Raw genomic sequence first — 23,686 nt, forward strand, 5'->3', positions numbered from 1 at the left:
AATATATATTATTTTATGCTATTTGGTAATGGAGTGAAAACAAAGTGTGTACATATATTGAAGTGGTTCGTTATTCCTCCATGTACTTCCCTTTAACGTGGCTATAAATCATTAAGAGCCACAATGTAAGTCATCAGTGAGATTTAAAAAAATAGTTTTTAAGTGTACTTAGGGCAAATACTTTAGTATACTACTAATAAAATAACATGCATATAATACTCATAACCTTGACTACCAAATTTTTAAATTACATCTCTTTAAGTTCTTTGCTAATTATTTTTAGAATCTGCATAACAAACTTAAAATTTATATCATTCCCTAATTTTACAGATGAGAAGCCTGAGGGGCAGGGAGAAATGAATGGGTAAGGAGGTTAACTAATTTACCTAGAATTGCACAATTATAAAATGAGGAAGCAGAATTTGAACCCAGTCGATGTGGCATTAAGACTACTATCAAGGCGTGCCCTATAAAGCCCCACTAAAATATTCTTAGTTAATTCATTTCACTCATTCATTCATAAACCATTTTTTTCAGATTTTGAAAAAGTAACTTGACCTTGTTGCTACATTAGCCATATGCTTTAAAGTTTTTATTTTTGCAGTCTTAGAGAATTGAAGGAAGATGTCTGAGTTGAAGGACTCTTCTATTGCATGTTGGACAGCTAAATGTTACTTCAATACTTCAATAGAGTTGTAAGTGTCGAAATGTTATCTTGATGTTTAAATATGCACCCTCAATTCTTTCCTTTTGATAGATTCTTTTCCTTTATAACCAAGATTTTATTTATGCTACATGTATATTTTTCACTTATGCTAATATGACAGTGGGAGAGCTATCTTAAACCTTTAAGATCAAAATACAGTCCAGAACACATACATCCAGGATACGTGAGGCATGACATCTTAGCCCAGATACATGTGAGACTAGATGAGAATAAAGTTGTAGTCTCTCTACTTAACAGCAAAACATAACTTTAAGAATAAGTGACGTATATACAACACAGTGAAAATGCTAAGCAAAGTGAGAGAATAATTCATTTTGATACAATGTTCTAAGAGCCTGAATAAATTATATGTTTAATATTTAAATTCAATCAACTTCATATTCCAAAATTTTTATTCTGAAAATATTATTACTGTGATTTATCTATAACCATGGCACTTCAGATTTTATAGATTGTAGTCCCCTGCCAATCAATAATATATTGACTATTATATTAGTGCTATACTATTATAAACAGAAATGTGATGTTCTAATTTGTGACAGTCTCTAATAATGTGTATAATATTAACTTTATATATGCCATAACACACACTTACTCATCTTTGATTGTGACCTGAAATTCCGAAACTTATTCTTTGTTCATAATTATTTTACGAAAGTGTAATTCCTAAGGAAAAACACATCCTTCAAAGAAACCTCCTCATTAATGATTAGTAGCACACATGCATATAGAATTCACATGGCTTTTGAATAAAAAAAGAGAAAGAGAGAATACTATCAACAAAATTGATTCCCTACAATGCTTACTTATACTCTCTAAATACATATGGAGTATTAACAATATATTCTGTTTATAAATAGAAATTTAAGTAATTGGTAATGGCTTACAGAACAGGACACTTATATTCTAGAAGTATTTTGGAGAAAGCCTTTGATATGTTGAAGTAAGATGCACAAACTATATTGCTGCTCAGGAATATTTAGAATATTTCAGATACTAGAAATGACATAGTCTTTGTGTATGGTATGCCTTTAGTACAATTTAGACCACCATTTGTCCTCAAGTAGGTCTATTTAAAGTATAATTGACTGCCCTAGCAATTATTGTGAATAGCAGCTGTCTGCTGGTAAAAAGGCATATATATAATGAGGGAGAAAGGATCAAATACATGCAATAGAAAAGAAAAGCATAAAGAAAATATCTATATGAGGTATTTTAGCCCAGATTTTATACTTGAAAGGGACAAGGCCTATTAGCCATTTCCAATTAGGGACTATAAAAAAAAATGAATGAAAGTACTCATCTATTTATGAAAAGCAGCTGGGACTCCCTAAATCCAAAACTAGCAAAAGTTTATTTGTTCTAAAATTGTTACAGCTTACAGCATTTCATTTATTTTCATTAGCTATGTTAGGTTTTATGAAAACCTTTCTTGTATCATGTACCTTCTGCAACACACAAAAACACCTTGTTTTGTTTTTCTCCTAAATAGCTACATAATTAGACGGATTATTTCATGTGTCCGTGCCTGTGTTTGCTGAAGAGAACAAGCCAGATAAATTAGCACTTAGCAGAACTCACAATAGCACATAATATGCCCTTGTGTTTCACATAAAGCTTTATTTGTCATTCACGGCTGGTTGGCAAAACTGACTTTGCTTTTGAAAATGACAGGTGGTACTCTGGTGAGCTCTGTATGGAAAAAGAAACAACCTTCACCAAGACAGTTTCTGTCAATAGCTTCCATGATTTAGTATTCAATCTAGGCTTGTGTTTCTTCTAAAGTTCTATTTCATTTGCATCTCTTAGGTCTGGCATCACCAAGGCTCTTTAATAAGTGGAATTCTGTACCACAAGGCTAGAAAGGCAAGCTTTCTCTGTCTCTGCAGGCCTGATTAAAAGACAGGTGAAGTTCAGTATATTTCAATAAGCCTCAACATTCCATGTCAGGAATCAATAGCTCTCCTTCTTTTTTTAGGGGTTATTAAATTGCAGCTGTAACATTAGCCTTCTTTATCTAATTGATTGTCTTTTCACAGGGCTAAGGAAATCAATAGCAGTCAATGGGACTGCCCTGTTTTTACCTAATAGATGTTTTCTCCTAATTGGCTGCCTGGGTGGCTTCACCGAGCTCAGTATGTTTTCAGAAGTCCACAGTATGTTGCAACCCTTGTAAACTATTTTACCCTGTGCAACAGTTATTGATTTTATAATGAAATCTAAAAAAATCAATAGCAATCAGGAATATAGATCAGGATTCCTAGGTACCTTATGACAAAGGGCAAACTCACTTTGCTACCACTTCAAACTGTGATCCAATTAAATGTGTCCTTAAAACATTACATTTTCCAAAGACTTTGATCAAAGTCGCTTGATTTGTTGTCCAAGACCTGACTCAAAATCCAAGAATCAAAAGATGTTATTAAAAAATAGCATACACATTTTTAGTTGACCATTTCCTTAAAAAATGAGATGAATCGAAATCATTAAGGCAAAAGATAACATTCCTGGGAAATGATTTGACCTAGCAAAAGTCACCGTACACAAAATATCATCAACCATACTAATTTCCTGAGAATAATGAAATGTGTCATTAAAAGTGGAAAAATATATTCATTTGACTTGTGTATTTATTTTTATATCACTCAAGTAAGCAGTGTTGTCCCATTGTGGTAGAAGCACAAGTTTTTTTTCCTTTGGTTTTGCATTACTTAATCTGTGGTCAGATTCCATCCTGAATGCTATTAAAATTTTTATCTCTGATTCTATTTTGAATGTTTACCTGATAAGACCACATTATCATCAGTTTCTGTCACAATTGGACTGTGAAGTTCTCAGAAACAACTATTTGCCTTTTTTAAAAAAATGAAAATTTAAAAGATGTGAGTTTTAAACCTTGCCTTTATATTCTCTCCCAAGAGGGGAAAAAAAGTCTATTATTAAAAAGCAGGAGAATCATCTTTTATTTATATGTTTTCATAATTGCTTTAGGATTGTTGACTTCTGTTGCTTATTTTTCATTATTATATGGCTTAATTTTGGAATCATCCTTTTTCCTGATACCTTGAATTCTAGGCTGGATAAATCTCTCAGATATATTCTCCACGTACATTTTTATTCCAACTCTAAATGAGATTTTCACTTACTTTCTGCAACACATAAAAACACCTTGCTTTGTATTATTAATCCCCATTGTTTTTGGTTCCAACTAATAATAAAATCAACTGTAAAATGTCAAAATTCCACCTAAGAACTGCAATTTTTGAAACAATTCTCCTTTTCCCTTGTTATGATAACAAAGTGGACACTGCTATTTCTCAAACTAGAACCATAGGCTACACAAAGCACTCTCCTAACACTTTCCAGATTAGCATGCATGTAGTTTAGTTTTTATCATTCCTCACTGAATTAACATGCCCTGATAAAGTGTCATGCCACTTAATATTGCCTAAGCAAGATAGAGATGACAGTTGCATAGTCAGTGACAGTCAGCCCTCATCTGTGAAGCTGTCTCCAGCTATAACATCCTATACCTTATGTTTACACTGATTTGACCTCTGCTCTTCTAGTTCTTCATAATCTGGCAAATGAATATGCAAACAAATATATCACACCGTAGAACCTAGTATCGTTTACAAGAATTGGGTTTTAACTCATTTACTATTCTTAAATAATTCAGAGTTAAGGAAAAATGTTTTTATTTCACCACGCTTCATAGACTGGGGGTAGGGATTGAGGATGGAGAAGAGCATTGAAGATAATGATAACTTTCTCTAGCCTAACAGAGACAAATGTCCAAGAACAGCACAAAACGTCAACGAGGCATTGTCAATAATGCCCATGTGCCTCAGAATATAATGCCAGTTTGTCTAGTTTAAAGAGTAAATCAGTGTCCTTGCCTGCTTTGCAGCACAGGCTAAATATCAATGAAATAAGCCAAGTTAGTTTTCCATTTCCTTTCCCCCTCCCCTCTGCTGGCCTTCTCTCAATTCTCAGCCACTCAGCGCTGTGGAGCACTCTGCTCTCCTTTCTCCTATTTATAGATCCTCAGGACAAAGTATGATAAACTGATTCATGCTGAGAATGAACCACTGATAAAATTCAATGTATCACCTCTTCTAAGCACAGCTACTTTTAATATAGATTAGAACCTAATGCCAAAATTGTGTCTCACTAACATAGAAATTACAGGTCGCAGATACAGGATTTGGCATTTTTTAAGACTCATTTTATGCAAAATACTGGGGTCTCATAGCATTTTTGGAGTTAGGAGCATATTATTTCTGCCTGTATTCAGAAGGTACAGTCAAGCATAATAGAAATGCAAATATATAGGGAATTAAAATATGTAACATTTTCAGTTGCACAATTGCTTTTTGCCTTGCAATGTTTCTGATTTGGTTATTGTGCTGGTCAGTCTTACACATCATCAAATGAACAGAAGTTTATGAGCCAGTAAATAAACTTTAATCAACCCAATATTCCTCCTCACTTTGATCAACAATGTGAATTCTTGAAACAAGAAAAATAAATTTATTTGTGATCAGAGTATTAGTCTTTGCCATTCGAAAGTTTTGGCTGCACCTTCAATATTTTCTTCAGTTGCCTATGCAATATTCAATAAATCAAACTTATTCCCCTTTTCTCACAAAATTAATCTTAGCCCTTTTTAAAATGAAAGCACTACCATTTTCAAGTCTAAATGTCTTAAGTATATACACACTATACATGTATAGTGAACCTATATAGATAGAGAGATGCATGTGTATATGTTTAATAGTAATTGCTGTAACTATTCAGCAGGGCAAATTTCCATGAAAAGTTTGTTCCACTGAAGGGCTCATAAAAAATGACATTGTCAAGTTATAAAATAAAATAATGTTCACAGTGCAGCTGCTGCTTCTCCATCTTCTCCTCCTCCTTCATTAACATCACCACTGTCATAATTATTGTTATAAATCCAATGTGATTATAGTTCTAATGATAAGGATGGTGATTTTGTGGCTTATTTCATTTGAAGGGCTGTAGTTATCTTTTTATGTACTTTCTCACATCTCAATTAACCCAACTCAAGAGACCTCTTTAGATCCCCAAACATAAAATATTTGCACCAGAGAGCAGGGATAAATGAAAGGAAACACTCATCCTTTTCCTTTTTTTCTTTGAGTGCTCTTTTTATGATTGGGAACAAGTATACTGCATTTTATTCCAAGTAATCTAAACATTTTTGGGGTACCTTTTTGCTCTTAAACTTTTATGGCATTGTATTTTCAAATTAGAGAAAAGGAATGAACTTTTAAACAAAGCAGTTTTACTGTAGTTTTAATTTATAATCTTACATTTGAATTCTTGTGTGACAGATCAAAAATAGTAATCACTCAATGATTTTACTTATGTTTCTTGAACAGGACATACATTATGTTTTTATCAGAAACACATGAGTTAGTGATTGTCAGACCATAACGTAGAGAGGAAGAGGTCCAGAGTTACCCTATATAAACAGGGTCATATGAGATGATCATAAAATAACAAGGTACACTGTCAAGGACATGAATAAGATATTTTAAATGAAAGACCTTGTGCTTCCTGCCTTCTAGAAGCTAAGGAAAAATAAGTGTATTCTGTTTGGATTCCCTTTTCCTTTCCCTTCTTATGCTGCCTTCATTTCTCTGTCTTTATATATTGCACTAGATGAAAGCCATAAGTAATATGAGCAAAACATGACTAGAAAATCATGTTTATTATTATTGAGCACTAAGAGGAAGAACTCTTCAAGAATGAACAAGAACAAGGGATTTATCTATGATCTTTGCAAAAAAAAAAAAAAGTCTGATGATTTAGCGACTGAGACAAAATGATAACAGTGTAGTAGCTAAATTCTAACCTCTGCAGGCTGGATTGTCACAGGTTATTGAAAAGTCTGTTGGCAACAACACAGTCTGTCTTGAGTTGGAAATAGTTACTGAATACAGGTCTCTCTTTGACAACATAATGAGCCATAATTGTTACAACACTTGGACTTCACTTGAAAATTAGAGTAACCTTATTCAGTATCAATCCTAAAGTAGATGTTCATGATTTTTAAATATTGCTTAGATTTTTGCATCCAAGAGAATTATAGATCATCTGTTTAGTTGGTTTAGCAAGTGAGAGCATATTTGATCATGGCTGTTATCACAAATGTAGCTAGCATATTAAAATTATGAAAATCATTTCTCCCAACATATTTATGTATGTTCTGCCTATGTCACAAAAGGAACATGACTTAAAAAGATATTAATAGCTCCATTGGGATATACCAGCTGTGACAGAGACATTCTTTGTCATTGTGTTGATGCTGTATATGTGTTGAAAATTGAACAAATCCCTCCTGGAAAATTGACATTGAGGGATGTAATAGAATAATTGAAGATTAAAACCCTCCCACATCTATGAAGAATCATTTAATTTTTAAAAAGATTTATTTCAGTGTATACTACAAGGTTATACTGACATATAGAGACAAAATTTCTTTTAAATATGAAATAAAATTGAACATTTTATAGAAATGGAAAAGTCAACTCTACTTCCAACTAAGAACGTGATGGGTATCTAGACTTAAGTCCCTACTAGATTTAGTTTGCCTTGGTTCTCCAGGGATAAGGATAAAGTATGGAGAAGTAGAAAGTGTGGAAATAATATGGGGGGTCAAAGCAGCATAGTATAATAGTAAAATAAAATGAAATTGCATATATGTTCTTATCTCTTAAAGGCAATCAACTGATATTTTCTAGTATGTCCTATATCATTATTATTGTTTTAGTATAATAATAATACTTAAGAATATGTGTGGGGAAGTTGACTAGAGTTAATGTAGTCACTTATTTAGCATGCATTTATAGCATACTCAAGCTCCAGCTATTTCTCTAGTACTGGATGAATAAGAAAATATCACTGCCCTCATAAATCTTACATTTTAAGTTATTATGAAAAATAACATTACAATTAACCTAAATTCACTGGTTACTAAAAATGAGTCCATATGTCTCTTAGTCTTAGTTTAAGGATCTGTGGTATGAGAGCTTTTTTCTACTTTATTGCATCAAGTATTATTTAACACATATTTACTAATATATGTTAATGAAATATATGTTGTTTTAATTATACATGTTAATATAATTCTCAATGTCATTTGTCATCCACTCTACCATGAATTTAGAGGAATTTTTGTATTATCATTATGCTATTGCTATTCTGATATGTCACACTTACAAATCCCAAGTTATTTCAAGCAGTTCTTCATCTTCAATGACCAAGTTGTTTGGTCATTAAGAATTGCTATTTATTTCTGTGAATTTACTCTTCTTTTATCAGTCTAATTTTATAGCAAACATTCTTTGTAAAGTGTATTAATAGATTAAGAAACTCCAGGAAAAATCCAGAGTTAGTATTTTCAGAAATCCCAAATGACTTTCTAAATAATTCCAAGTTATTTTTTTACTTAGTAATACCATGGAAAATCCACCATGCAACTGAAATTTTCCTTCCCTCAAATATATTAATGTAGTCTGTCAATTTAAATAAAGTATTGCTATACAATCAATGAAGAAAAGTAAGGGACAAATCCTCCCCAAAGCTGGTTAAACCAAAAAATTATCCATGATATCAATGTAAACTATAATCTTTGTTAATGAATAAATTCTCAGTTTAATTTTACACTTATAAAAGTAGGGATTGTATTGTATATGCAAAAATTTTTAAGTTATACATAAAATGAAATGCACTCATTCTGAGTAAGCAATTTATGCATTCACATTAAATTATGATGATTATGTTGGGGAGGGTGTTTGTGGTGGGAGATGTTTCTACATAGTTCAGAGATAATATCAGATCTCACAGTTTAAGGACTCAGTCTTATAAGTCTACCCCCCACACACTCATGTAAACACATACTTCAGCTGTCACTCATAAGCCCAGATTATCATCTGTGTTTCCCACTCATGAACTACAGAACTGAAGGGCCAACAACCTCGTTCTTAAGACTATTTAATATCCTTGAGCAACTCATGGGGAATAGCAATGTAGAATAGATACATAGAGCAAGATATGGGGAAAATAGTACCCTTTCCAAGTGCACTACTCTCCCCCAAATCTCCACATACTCCAAATCTCCACATAAACCTAGAAGCTCTCTAAACCCTGTCCTTTGGGGGTTTATGGGTTTTCATTAGCAGCATGGTTGATGTAATCATTGGTCATTGGCGTTGACATGATTCTCTAACTCCTCTCCCCTCAGGTATAGTTGGTGGAGATAGAGATGGGAGTGAAAGTTCTAAACCTTAATCAAGTGGTTGACCTCACTGACAATCTGCCTCTATCCTCAGGTGAGTTCCCCGTTAACCTAAACCCAATTGTGGTAGAGGGTATTGTTATGAAAAACAAGACACCTCTTTACTACTCTTCAGCAATCTCAAGAATCCAGGAAAAAAGACCAAAAATTATAACAAAAGATACTGCATTGTTCCTATTGCTTAGGAAATTACAAAGATCTTGCAGACAACAATACAGGAACTATGGGAAAATACCAAATTTAGATGAGAAATATATCTTAGTCATGTAAATGACACATTTATTTCTTATAAACCACAATATTATACAGTTTGTGAGTAATGACAGTTTTATATACTCATCATCATCAATGATGATGTACCTGGTATTCAAAACTTAGAACATTTCCATAGCCCCAGAAAGTTCCTTCCTGTCACTCTTGAGTTAAGACCTGTCCCAGCTTTCACACAAAACAACCACTAATTTGTCACTAATATTATGTTAGTCCTTTCTAGAGTTTTATATAAAAAATATGTGTGTGTATATACTGTTAAATATCTCTTATTTTACTTACCATGATATTTATGATGTTCTTTTTTTTTTGTGTGGTAACATGAGAACTACCTTACTAAAATATTTATAAGCCCACCATGCAAAAGTGTCACCTATCAGCAGTGTTATACAGAAGACCTTTAAAACTTACTCATCTGTTTAAAACTTTATACCCTTTGAGAAGCAACTCCATAATTCCTTCTCCCTCCCATCCTAATCTGAGTTTCTATAATTTGATACCTTCTGTAACTGGAATCATTCAGTATTTGTCCTTCTGTGCCTGACGTTTCATTTGCATAATGTCTTCCAGATTCATCTGTGCTGTTTTATACAACAGAAATTTCTGATATTTTAAGACTGAATGGTGTTCTTTTGTATGTGCATATCAAATTTTCTTTATCCATTCACTCATCAATGGACATTTGCTACATAACTACATATATATGTGTACATGTTCATATGTATATATTCTCCATTTTATATCACATTTCACATATGTATTTATAATTAGCATTTAAAATTTTTAATTTTTTTAATTGGGATAACTTTGGTTTACAAAACTATATATGATTCAGAGATGTAAGACCACAACTCTTCGTATGTGTGTTACCACACCACACCCACCAGCAGGCACACATAGTTCTCCATTATATTCCATTGCCCTCTGATGCCCCATTGTTCCCAACACTGCCTCTTTCTCTAGTCTTCTTAATATAAAGTCAGATTTCTAGGATTTGTTTTTGACTTGTTTTGGTTTGATGCTTTGTTTTATTTTGCTATATTCCACATACTATTAAGACTGTGTGGTATTTGTCTTCCTCCTTCTGGCTTATTTTACTTAGCATAATTCCCTCAATTTCCATCTATATTGTCACAGATGTCAGGGTTTCATCTTTATAGCTGAGTAATATTTCACTGTGTATGTATACACATAGATATGTATATATATGCATGTCTGTATGTATGTATGAATCTTCTTAATCCCCTCATCTGTCCTTGGGCATTTAGATAATTTCTATATTTTAGCTATTGTAAATATACTGCAATGAACAGTGAGTATATGTCTTAGAATTAGTGTTTTTGCATTTTAAGTTGAGACAACTTGCTTTTCAATGTCTTAAAAATTTTATTAATACATATTTATAATTTCTTGTCAAGGTTATTTCGTAGATTATATTTTTTTGTTGTTATGGTGAATGATTTTCTCCATTTTAATATTCTGTAGGTTATTAACAGCTTGTTGGAAAGTTATTTCACTTTGAATACTTTATAATCTGTGAACTTAATAAAAACTGTTGGCATTTCTTTTAAATTTTAAGTTGACTGTCTTGGATATAGTAAAAGTCATTATCCTAAAATGAGACAAGTTAAATATAGGAGTTAAGCTATTTTTAAAAATGCTTTATTTTTTACATACATGCAGTAATCAAAACTTTTATCTTTTATTTTATTTATTTAACTTTTTATTGAAGTAACATTGCATTATAACCTAAGTTTAAGGCATTTATCATTTAGAATCAACAATTTTATATACTATGTTAAGTCTATCACTAAAACTCCAAATACATTGTACCTTCTTTCCTGATATAACTACTCTCTTCCCTTTTCTTGGAACCATTTGTTTTTCAAAAAAAGATATCAGAATTTTTTGTTTTATTTCTGTGAAGTATGCCTTTGGGATTTTGGTAGGGATTGACTTGAATTTGTATGTTGCTTTAGGCTACATAGCCATTTTAATGATAATTCTTCCAATCTATGAGCATGAAATACTGTTTTATCTCTTTGTGTCTTCCTCTATTTTTTTCAACAGTGTCATATGCACATTGTTCATTTCTTTGCGTAAATTTATTCCAATGTATTTAATTCTTTTGGGTGAAATTATAAATGGGATTATTTTAATTCTCTATCTCCTAGTTCTTTATTTCTGTATAGAAACACTGCAGATTTTTTAATATTATTTTTTAGCTTGCTGCTATACTGCTAGCTTATTATTTCTAATAACATTTATTGGAATCTTTGGTATTTTCTATTTGTATTATCATGCCATCTACAATAGTGATAGTTTTTTTCTTTTATTTGAATAACATTCATATATTTTCTTATCTAATTACTTTTTATAGTACTTCCAACATTATATTGAATAATAGTGATGAGAATGGTTATCTTTGTTTTGTTCCTATCTAGGAAGAAAATCCTTTAGTTTTGCCAGTGAGTAAGATGTTAAATGTGGGTTTGTTGAGTATGACCTTTATTATGTTGAGGGCTTTCTTTATATACCTATTGTTGAGGGTTTTTTAATCATTGAAATACGTTGAATCTTGTCAAATACTTTTTTCTGTGTCTTTTGAGATGATCATGTGACTTTTGGCCATCCTTTTCCTGATGTGTTATATTCACTTTGTTGACTTGCATGCACTCGCCTTTTTTGCATTCCTGGAATAAATCCCAGTTGTTCATGATGTGTGAGTTTCTTAATGTGTTGCTAAATTCAATTCGCTGAGATTTTCTTGAGGATTTTTGCATTTATGTTCATCAGAGTTTTTGGCCTGTATTTTCTTTTTATTTTTGTGATGTCCTTGTCATGTTTTAGAATTAAGGCAATGTTGACTCTCAGATTGTGAAAATTTTCCTTCCTTTTCAATTTTACACAGGAGTTTAAATAGGATAGGTATTAATTCTTCCTTGAAAATGTGACAGATTCATGGGTGAAGCTATCTGCTTCTGGGCTTTTATTTTTGGGGTGACTTTTGATTAGTATTTAAGTTCCATTACTCACTATAGGTCTGATCAAGCTTCCTATTTCTTACTGATTCAATCTTAGAATGTATGTTTCTAAGAATCTGTTCATTACAAATATTTAATTACAGTTGTGGTAAAATTTCTCTAATACTTGATTTTAGTGGACATGTTTCTCAAATCAACTATAATGGTAGCATTCACTTTTAGTTTAAAATATAGTATTTATCATATTAAACTATATTATTTATATCTGTTTTTATCATGAAAATATGCCAAACTCCAAGTATCTACTTTTATGTAAATTAAATAAAATACTAAGAAGGTTATTGTTTAACTGATAATGTTTTGTAATATCATAAAGAAGTAGATATCTGAAGGATATCTGAGTAGATAATAATTGACAAGAAGTTATGTGTTACCCACACTTGACATGCTAATTTAGTGTCCAGAAAACTTCATGTGGTGGATGAAACTATTATTCTACGGATCATATTTGTTGTTGTTTGCAGCCAGAATATCCATTTTTTCCCCCTCCTTTCTCTGTCTTTTCTGTAACAAGGTCAACTGTAGAAGAACAGTATGTTGCTAGTGTGTCTGCCAAGTTTTAATTGAAATGTTGTGATAAATTTCACTGCCAGGTCAGATGTTATTTTCTGGTTAAGGAGGGTCAAGCTGGTCTCTTAAAGAACCACTTTTGATTTTTATAGTGTCCAGTGATTTGTTCCTGGAAGTTGATTTACCGCAGATCTGACCTCTGTCCTGTTGGTTGACCTCTGCCAACATTTTCAAGTCTCTAGTTCACCTAGGGCTACTAGCAGAAAAAAGTATTTCATTAAACTGGGCTTCTCATTTTATTAGTGTGAAAATAGGCCTTTCCTAATCGATAGAACAGGAAGCATTCACTTTATTGCTTTAGACTAGAGACTAAAGGTCATTTAACACAAATAGAATGAGGCACATAACAAAAACAGCAGTAAATATTTGATGACTCAGCATAAATAACATGGTTAAGACCCAAAAAAGTCTGCCTTCTTGAGTATATAGGTTAGGTTAATTAAAAAGTAATAAAAATGTTGAAATTTAAGACAGTTATAGTTTGGATAATCCCTCAAAATGGTTAATTTTAAATTGTAGCTTTGGTTTGATTGTGGAAAATATCTGAACCAAGATCCTGCAGAAGAATTTATATAATGTCAAATGTTTATTAACAATACAACTTCTGTTTCCCAAGTTTAGAGTGTTTTATTATTATAAATGCTATAAAAGTTCCTTTAAAGACAGAATGAATTTAAGAATGATAGTAAATTGCATAGTGAGGAAAAAAAAGAAGAAAATGGAAAACTATTGTAGAAGTGACATCAGGAACCAAGAAAATTTTTGATAATTTCCACCTTGCTGAGTGTTTCTCTAGCTGACCAAAGATAAGTGTGCTGACTGTAGTCACTCAGAATCATCTCCTGCAATCTTTATAGCCCATCTTTGTGAAAAGTTCAAGATCCTATTTCCCTGTGCCAAATATACATCTAAGCATCTTGTATCTTAGTAACATTTTCAGTCTGATTAACACTGAAAACTCCTTTCTATCACTTGACAACAGCTTTCTTTTACCATTTTAACACAACTTACTTACGTTATTTGTATTACAGACAAATGTTTATATATGCTAATATAGTGAACTTTTTGTCTACATTTCCAGTATCTTACAAATACTGTTGGTATACGTTTTATTGAAATCCCATATGTACACATTATAACAAATGTGCTCTATGATAAAGGTTTTAAGGAACATATCAAAATTGAAGATTATTAAGTAGTAAATAGGAGTTATTGGTAAGAAATTTAAAATTTTTGAAACAACTTACTTTATTAAAATGTAAGATTGTTCTTGAAAAAATGAATGAGATAACCTCCAGATTACAAATAATTTAGAATTTGGGGTTTAATTACTACTTTTAAATTTAAGATTAAATTGTATAATGTACACAGAAAGTACATTATACATATAAAGTACAATATGTGAGTTATTTTTATTATTTCTTGGGGGATTACTTACTAATGCTTACTTACTAATGCTTACTTACCAATGCTTACTTACTAATGCTTACTTAACTCACTTACTAATTCGGATGCTTACTTACTAACCTAAATGTAACACTTTCATTACCCTACAACTGCAGTGTGTGCACTTCAATGTTCTAGTTATTTTTGTAAATTATTGACAGTCATAAAAACCTCAGAAAAGTTTACAACACAAGAATATAGTAGTGAATAGAGTGCTATGTCAGAATAATCTTTTTATCATGAAAGGCAAGCAAGAATTTTGTCTTTCTAGCAAAGGAGCAGGATTTCAGAAATGATCAGTCTCAGAAACTTCAAGCACACAAATTTAGTTTGATCTGTGGGTCTATATCATGAGACATTTAATTTGTATTAACGATTTTTTTCATTTCAACCAGTAATTTAATTATTATGTCATTCCAGCTCTGGAGTGTATGAGGAGAGAGAGGATGATAGTGAAATGCTGACCTTGGGTTTGACTTTGGGCTGGGTTGTAGACCTAGAGAAATAGGAGGTAGGAGCTAACACTGTTAGCCTTTGTGAGCCTTGGGGAATGAAGAGTGTTCTGGGTCCAGGTGACCAAGAGTGCAGAGAGTTGCAGACTTACGCCTTTCCTCCATGTTTGCAGGGAACCCACTACATGATCAAAAAGGTTTAACAACCTTGAATGAAGGACACTTGAGATCTTATGATAAGAGTGGCAACAGAGTGTCTTTTAAGCAGCATCATTAATGCATTTTGATGAGGGCCTCCCCGGTGGCGCAGCGAGTTGACCACAGTGCTGTTAAAGATTCTGCAGTGTGGGTTCGATTCCTGGTCGGCCAAGGAGATTCCCACATGGCGTGGCAGACCTCTCCTGTCACACGCACTGCTCCCCTCAGCAGTTTTTTCGGTCAGTCTGCCTGTTCTGTACCCCACTCTGTCTCTGGTGAATCCCCTCACCCTTCTGCGCCTCTGGCCCATACCCCAGCTATTGTATAAATAAAAAAATAAATCTTTTAAGAAAAGAATATATTTTGATGAAATGGGGCAAACCAAAGATGACAGAAAATATAGGGAGAGTGTCGTGTCAATTGTGGTAGCATAAGGTACCATTTAAAATCTTAAAAAAAAACATGTGGAGTATTTGGGCTGTGATGGTGGCATCCATGGGCACATAGTGCTTATTAGAAATATTTAATATCACAGATAGTTAAGGCCTCAAACTGAAAATGGTCTCAAAAGTTCCTAGGTAGCAGAAAATGAGAGCAAATAATAACATAGGCACCATTTTAAGGTGTATAGAAAATGACTCATTTTATCCTCACAACAACCTATAAAGTAATTATTATCCCCAATTTATAGATGAGAATGATAAATCTGAGATAAAAATAACTATAGTGAAGTTGTGCTTCAAATTTAGTTTATGTTATGTAAGGGTTAGCCTTATACAGCCCCTTTTATAGGTGAGAACATGCACTAAGTAAAAATTAGTTTCCAAGCAAATACAGAACCAGCAAGCTCAAAACTTATATTTGTACCAAGGTCATGCTAATTTCAAACTCAGTGCTTTTAACCTAACATGATCCTGTAAAGTGTGTGCGGAATGTGTAAAGTAGTAAAGATTCCTGGATTTGGAACGTTTTTGTGTTCTTACTTTAACTGATAGGGTTTCTGATTGTGGAGAATGTAAGAGTTGCCTACACATACATACCAAATCAGCTGTAGTTCAACCCACTATGTATTTCTTAATGTCTTAAATAGCCAGTTGCCTCAAACATGAGCAATTTATTCCAAGTCAGCTATTAGAATCACTATTTTTTGAGAGCTTAATGTGCATTAGGCACTATAAACCTGTACATATACTGTGTCTGTTAGTCCTCACAACAATGCAAACACAAGTGCATTATTAATTTACTGACTTTATTTTACATATAAAAATGAAAATTAAGAAGTCTAAGTCACCTAAGACAAACCAACTGACAAAGAGCAAACCAGGTGCATCTAATGATGACATTAACTCACATCACTTTTTCTAGTGCACTCACATCCAGTCAACTCTATGTTCTGCTCTTCTGTGGGCATAGGTCTTCTGGGGTGTTCTCTTGTCTGAACTTGACTTTATCATGTCTGACACCTCACTCTGTTAACTGAAGTTTTTAGTTGATCTTGATTCATAATAACAATAGTAATAAAAAAGATCAAAATAAAATGGCATATAGATATTTTAATATAAATCCTTATTAAAATACTTCTTATATGCTATTATATTCAAGGCTGGCTATTCTTTTTGAAGTAGATCTCATTTTATCTACTTACATTTATTTATTAAGGGAGTTACACACTTCACAGTGCTTCCATATTTCTCACTTGCCCTCTTATACTTTGTCCTTTGACTTATAAATTAATGAACTACTATTTGAAAGTATGGTTTTTTGTTTTTGTTTGTTTTTTTTTTTTTATCTATTTGATGTTTAGCAGATGCCACCTGTCTCCAGAGGACAGGTTGTTTGTTGTTATTAGGACACCACACAGAGAACAGTGCGTATAAACACAGTGGTTGGAGTCTAATTACTTGAGCTCTTTATGGAGGTGGATCATCTCACAGCACAATGCTCCACAGGACAAAGTAAGGCCAACTGTCTTTTACAGCATCAGCTGCTGCCCCGAGTTTGGTGTTTTGCCACCGACACCAAGTCTTCTTTGTTTATCAGGTAATTAACAGTAATGATGTCTTGCTGCTTAGCTTTGTTGCAGAACCAGGCCTCCTTCTTTGTGGATTTGGGAGGACTACCAGGCTTAGGCCGGTGGCTTGACTGTCATAAGCACCAGCAGGCAATTCTAGGCTTAATTACCTCCCTGTTTTGTTCTTCCCATTGGGCAATAAACATCCAGTCTAAAGGCAATTTGTGGGAGAGAGGGGAGAGGAAAAGGAGGGTGTCTCCTCTCATGGCAATGCATTCATCAAATAAACTAACTTAAAAATGTGTTGACCTTGAGTTCTTAAACATCATTGTAATTCTTCTTCTTATAAGGAAAAGCATTTTCAAGAAAGTTATTCAAAGAAAACACAACCCTACAGATAGGCAGTCTGTTTATGAAATATGAGGGAATTCAATTACCCATGAATGGATGAATGGCTTTTTTTTTCCTCCCTTTGTCTGGTCATCATTGTTACTGTGGATTTCTTTAACAAAAGATATCAAAATAAACAGAAATGTCTTTGATGAACTGTGATCCTGCGGTGAAATGACATATCGATGGGAGTGTGGCTCTCTGGGCTGTATTTAGTATAGTTATGATTTTTTAATAATGCATTATTCAATTTTTAGCCAAGTCATACTAAAAAGAAAAAAATACATAAGAATGAGCTCTAGAAAAAAAATACATGTAGCTTTTATTTTTTTTTCTTGCAATAAGCCAGGATATTTACTTCACTAGAATTCAAATAAGATTTGAGATAATTTTGAATAAATTCTGTTGATTACAAATAAACTAAGGTGGAACTGATATGTATTTGTTGAATACTTGTAATTTTTTAATCTTAGTGACTAAATGACTATTAAATATCAGCTGTTTTGTGAGGAAACCATATATTAAACTCACTATGCAACATTTGCTGGTAACTTGCTGTGCTTGTTAGTGATGGTTGGAACATTTCAAAAGCTAAAAATCTTAAAATTGGATAGGTAATTTTATTAATCATTAGTTGAAATATTACTCCTTCTGTTTTTGCTAGATAGCTTTGGTGGATATATGGCCACCAATTTAAAATGAAGTTTGCCTTTTTTATGTTTATGAAGCATTTAAATATTCTATAGGCTATTCCTTAACTTGAGCTCTTTTTAACTTAGTAGAATATCTGGTTAATTTATAGATTGTGCCTATAACAGACTAAGAATTTCAGTATATGTTTCAAATGGTGAAATAATTTTCCATCACATTTAACAAATTTAAACTTGTGTGAATAGTTTTGCATGGAATGGAGGAGCATTTGTATAAAAATATGATTTTCCTTTTTTCTGAAAAAAAAATCATAGCATACATATTCATTCTTGTGAAATTCCTCCATTTTCATTTGTTGGAAATGTTCCTACTTCTTACTGATGTTCCTCAGATATTCACGCTGAGATCAGTTTTCTAAAGCTAACGCATCACCTTCTCTCCTATATAAAAGCAAGGTAACTACTGCTTTCCCCAGCATTCGAGGATTTTTTTTCCATGTTTAATTACATATGAAAAGTAAGGTTTACATATGCCATAGAATTTTATCCCATTTTTATATGTGGATAGAAAAATATTTTAAAGCTGAGCCATCTCCAAGTTATTAAATGCAAAATATCAGGAATGTCATTAGACTTTGGATGCATCTATAATTACCATAAGGTTACCTGGAACATTTATAATGAAAAAGTGTTTGAATTATTTTTCCACTAAATTTACTCATTGAGTTAGCATGTTTAAAATTTGTATAGCAATGAATAGATTATTCAAGTGGGATAGTGTATAGAGGTATATGGCATATGGCTTACAGTATTAAGTAATTTCAAAATCCTATAAAGGTAATATAATACTAATTTATCATACAGATTTTATCTGTAGAACTTTTAAAATAAATGGTTTTCTCTTTTGACATGAATATTTTCTGTATCTCAAGGTTCATAGAGGAAATAAGAAGCCCTTTACACCCTCATTTCATATTTTCTTAATACATGTAATAGATAAAAAGGACTTAACAGAATTGGCTCTAATGAATCATAGCTATTTTATTGTTCATATTACAACGATGAATATCATTTACTATTTTTATTTGTGCGAAGAGGAACATTATTAATAATTGTCTTTGAACATGTGATGTCAATTGGAAAAAATGGTTTTACATTTAGGAAGAGTGGGTGTGACTATTATTACCCATGGAAAATAACATCATCTCTGTCCATTGAGCTGAAGATTAGAAATAGAAAAATGTAAGTGCTCTAGTCCCAGAATCCTCACACTTGTCTTCCAGTTCACATGTTTTGTATAGAGTTCATTTTCCACACTCTAAAACATAAAACAATGGCAAGAATGGTAAAAGATGCAATATCTTAAATAAGAACCTGTAATACACTGTAAATGCAAGGAAGAGATCTCCCAAATCATTTCCATTTTAGGTCATCTTTTCCCCCCCAAACAAAATGTTTTGGGAATCAAATGTTTAGTGAAAGAAGAACAACAGGCAAGTCAGCTGATGTTTCCTTGTCATTTAGTTCAATTTTGTGAGATGGAACTATTTAGATAATAGACTGTGATTTGAACATCTGTAGGCACGTGTTTTGTTGATTTGGATAGTAAGGATAGATTCATATACACAAAAACCCAATTAGAATATCCACAGAGCTATTTTAGCATTTTTCAAAATGGAAATTAAATTTTAACTTCAAACAAGAGAAAATTCACATATGATTAAATTTTTAGTGGAGAATAAAATTTACAAACTTTATAGAGATTATGTGCAAGTTCTTGATAACCAGCAAATATTAAGCAGATGATTTAAGCACTGATTTTTTTTTTCTTTTTTTTGGCATTTCAACACTAAATTGCTTTTACATTTTCCTCACAAACATGGAAGAGAAAGGAAGTAATGATGATGATGATGATGCATTTTGACCATCTTATCTTATTATTTCTCCTTATTCATTTGGGAGCTATGGTAGAGTCTTAAACCATCTCATAAATACTTATTTAGTAAAAGGAAACAGAATATATTTTCCCTCAGACTCTCTGCATTGATATATTGAAATAGGAGGAAGGAAAAAAAGGCCCATAATGCTTCATTAGTTAATTGTGCAGAGTACAGCTCTTTAGGGGTAAACAAGTGAAGGACATTTGCTGAATGGCCCATCCTCGTCACGCATATTATGGCCTAATGATGCTAGTAATGGTAGGAGGCTCCTGGAGAGTCATCTGTCAAATTAGCACATTGAATTATTTATTGCCTCAGAGTAAAATTGTTGAAAGGTAGCAGCTGAGACATGGTTTTTATAAATCTAAAATTCATGGGAAAAAAACTAGAAAACTCACACAGCTGCTTTGAGGGTGTATTTGCTTCTTTTACCACTTACATTTATGAACACAATTGTCTGTATTAGGTAAACAGTTTATTTCTATCTTTAAATCTGAATTTTAGTGTGTGAATATGTGTGCATGCATAAAATCTTGAATTTTTCATGCCAGTGGTTATAATAAAATAACCTCAAATTCAAGTTAATTGTTATTTTTAAGTCTTTATAACTTATTTAAAATGTAGCATCTATGAAAAAAAATATATGGGAACATGCTGGTTTTTACTATCCTCTCTACTCAGGAACTAATCAGAGGGTAAGGTTCTTGACTTCAATTTCTCACAACTATTCATATTTCTGTTCTAGCACAAAGTTGTCTAAGACAAAGAGTCTATATTCCTAGTTGGAGACAAACCTGTATTTGTATTCTCTGAAACTAGATAACAGAGTATGAAACATAAATTTGGAAGAACCTAGCATTTGAAAATCTGAGCAGGCTAATACATTTACAGTCTTTCAAAAATTAGTATTTCATTATTTGTTCAGTAGTAACTTAGATGTAGGCAGAAATCATTTTTTTCTGTGAATAAAAAATCATTTTTTCTGTGAATAATATAGAGAAATAAATTCACTTTCTTCCATTGACCAATAAAGGGTCACTGTTCTAGAGAAAAAAACAGAAAGAAACTAGTTTACTCATTCATTATAGTTCCTACCATCTGTTTAATTCTTATTTTTTTTAAATTCTTATCCTGAATTAGATAACTACATGGGAAAATTTGAAATATTGACAGTAAAATAGATCACCATTTTGAATAAGCAGAATTATATCATGTATTACTTTGATCTTGAGGCACTAACTGAATGACTTCCAAAACATTATGTATCATTGAAAATACATGTATAAATATAAATATATATGTAGGTATGTATATACATATATATTGACTATATATGTATGTACGTGTGTGTGTGTGTGTATCTCCTTTTAGTTAGAAACAGCTCCAATTTATTCTAGGGATGTTCTGGTACCCTGAGAGACTGCACCTGGCAACTTCTAGATTAGCTGTTCTCTCATTGAACAAAGGATCATAGAGAAACTGGCACTGGATCAGGGTCTTAAGGTAAGAATGGGATATTGAAGAGCAGACAGAAAAATATGAACAGTCTTCCTGTAGAAAAGCAATCAGGAAGAGGGTATCAAAGCTAAAAGAAAACTCTGTTAAAAACCAAGTTGTGCAAGATAATGGAATGTCTTAAATGTTCAAATAAGGAGTATACATTTTATTTTTAGGAAAAGCTATAGTTTGTTTTTTAATATTGATTGAAGACATTTAAACCAAAGTAGAGAAGTCTACAATCATGGCAAGAAATCAGGGTATTTGCTAAGTTTAATGGCAGTTTTTTACCAGTTTTATTTTTCACCATCATTCCTAATGAATATCCTTAATCGTTTACTTCTATTCCATTTTTCCTTCTCCTTCATTGAGCTCTCTCATTTTAGATCTACTCTTCCAGTTGGCAAGCTTCCTACTAAATGCATTCAAATCTTTTCTTTGTCATGTTTTTCGTGTAGATCTACTAAAACATCATCAGTGTATATTAACTCACTAATATTCAAAACACTTTTTTTTACCTTAAAAATTGACAGTGGAATTGTAAGCAGCCTCAAAGCCATCCTTCCATCACCAATGTTCAAAAGACAGAGACTAAAATCTCTTGCTTATGCATACAAAAGGCTATGATGTGAATATTTAATAGAGATGTATGATTTCAGTTCTACCCCATTTGTCCAGAGAAATCACTCACAGTTTTGCTGCTCAAATGAATACATTTTAAATTGCATTGCTATCCTTCTTTTCATTTATCTGTAATAGGTAGTCCACTAACTAGTTTAAAGATTAAAAAATGATTAGAATTGCTTCAGCCAGATAATTTTTTTAATATAATGTTTCTTTTTTTTTCTTTTCAACATAGGCAATGCAATGTGACACTTGGATTTGATTGAGGTAGAATATAGGATTGATGCCTACTTGACAATTAGAAATCTAGAATTAACTGTGGTACAACCTCAAGTGACTGTGAGGGTGACCCCAGAACAAGGAGTAGAGGCAGCCAAATATTGAAGTAGGTCATGTTCAGCACTCTCTGTAGGATGACTAAAATGATTTCACATCTGTGAGGATCTATTGAAAAATGTAGTAAGGTTTTCTAGACAGTATGGAGTTTTGTTTTTAAAGTATATCGTTTTAAAGGCACTACATTTACATCAAGTATAAGACCTGAGGGAACGGTGTTGGAAATCCAGTAGGTGGCGATATTCCCTCAGAATATGTGGCAAACCGGGGTCCTGGTTCAGGTTTGGGATGTACTGCTTGCCTAAATTAACACCACACATTCTGCCTCTAAAAGTTCAGAACTCCAACAAAAGAACAGTCTTCCACTTATAAATTAGAGTGCTTTCGCCCCTCTTAGTGGACTAAATTTTAGTTACTCTACCTTGCTTCACAAAACTAAATTAGGCATTCTTTGACCCTCATTATCATTTTCCTTGTCATTAGTAACATGTCTATAGCTACATTAGTGTAACATCTTCATCATCCTTCTCAAATTATTCATGTACTATGAATAGAAACTGCTCTTTGCCAAAGATCTATTTATGACACTTTCAAAAGAGTAAATGAGAACCTGTAAAATGTCATTACATTTGCAATATTTTCAAGGCAGAGCATTTAAATGATTTTGTGGACTACATCTGATTTTCTTCCATATCTATCCCACCCATTAAAAAATTTAGAGTTTTAAGATTTTGAAAAGGCTGTACAAATGGCAAAAACGTTTCTCAGTAGGATGTTTGAAAAATTGATTTTATGAGGAGACACTAAAGCAATCAGAACACCTTATATCAGAAAGTTTATAGCAATATTTGGTATGCTGTAACATATTTTATTTGTAAAAATCTCTGGTGATGTGTAATATAGTTATTACTGCTGTCATTCTGGGATTTTAATGCCCTTCTTCCTAGTAACCACAGGATAGACTATCTGCAATCATTATTCTCACCTTAAAACATAAATCCATTATTTTATTTTAAGTAATTATTTGAATCTGGCACTTAATCTCATAAATACTAATATGGTGGCATTGTTCCTATTCAGTGTAGAGATCTAAATACAGCTTTTTTCAACTTCTGTTCTGCTGTTCCTTTCATGTTATATGTGGGTACTACTCATTTTGGCAGAGAATGTGTGTGGTAGTGGAAGCAGAAGGAAGTCCCTAG

General features: G+C 32.4%; 1 long non-coding RNA gene across 1 annotated transcript in view; it reads left to right on the plus strand.

Annotated features, from left to right (window-relative positions):
• The first annotated feature begins 614 nt into the window (after positions 1-614).
• The window catches only part of LOC129144710 (uncharacterized), a 161,346-nt gene continuing 138,274 nt past the window's right edge, over positions 615-23,686 (plus strand). Inside the window, exons 1-2 of the long non-coding RNA XR_008549162.1 lie at positions 615-695; positions 9,003-9,090. This is a non-coding gene — a long non-coding RNA (uncharacterized LOC129144710). The remainder of the gene's footprint in view (positions 696-9,002; positions 9,091-23,686) is intronic.

The sequence above is a fragment of the Talpa occidentalis genome, unplaced genomic scaffold (genome assembly GCF_014898055.3).
Source record: "Talpa occidentalis isolate TD23 unplaced genomic scaffold, MPIMG_talOcc4v2.1 talOcc4.6, whole genome shotgun sequence".
Lineage (NCBI taxonomy): Eukaryota > Metazoa > Chordata > Mammalia > Eulipotyphla > Talpidae > Talpa > Talpa occidentalis.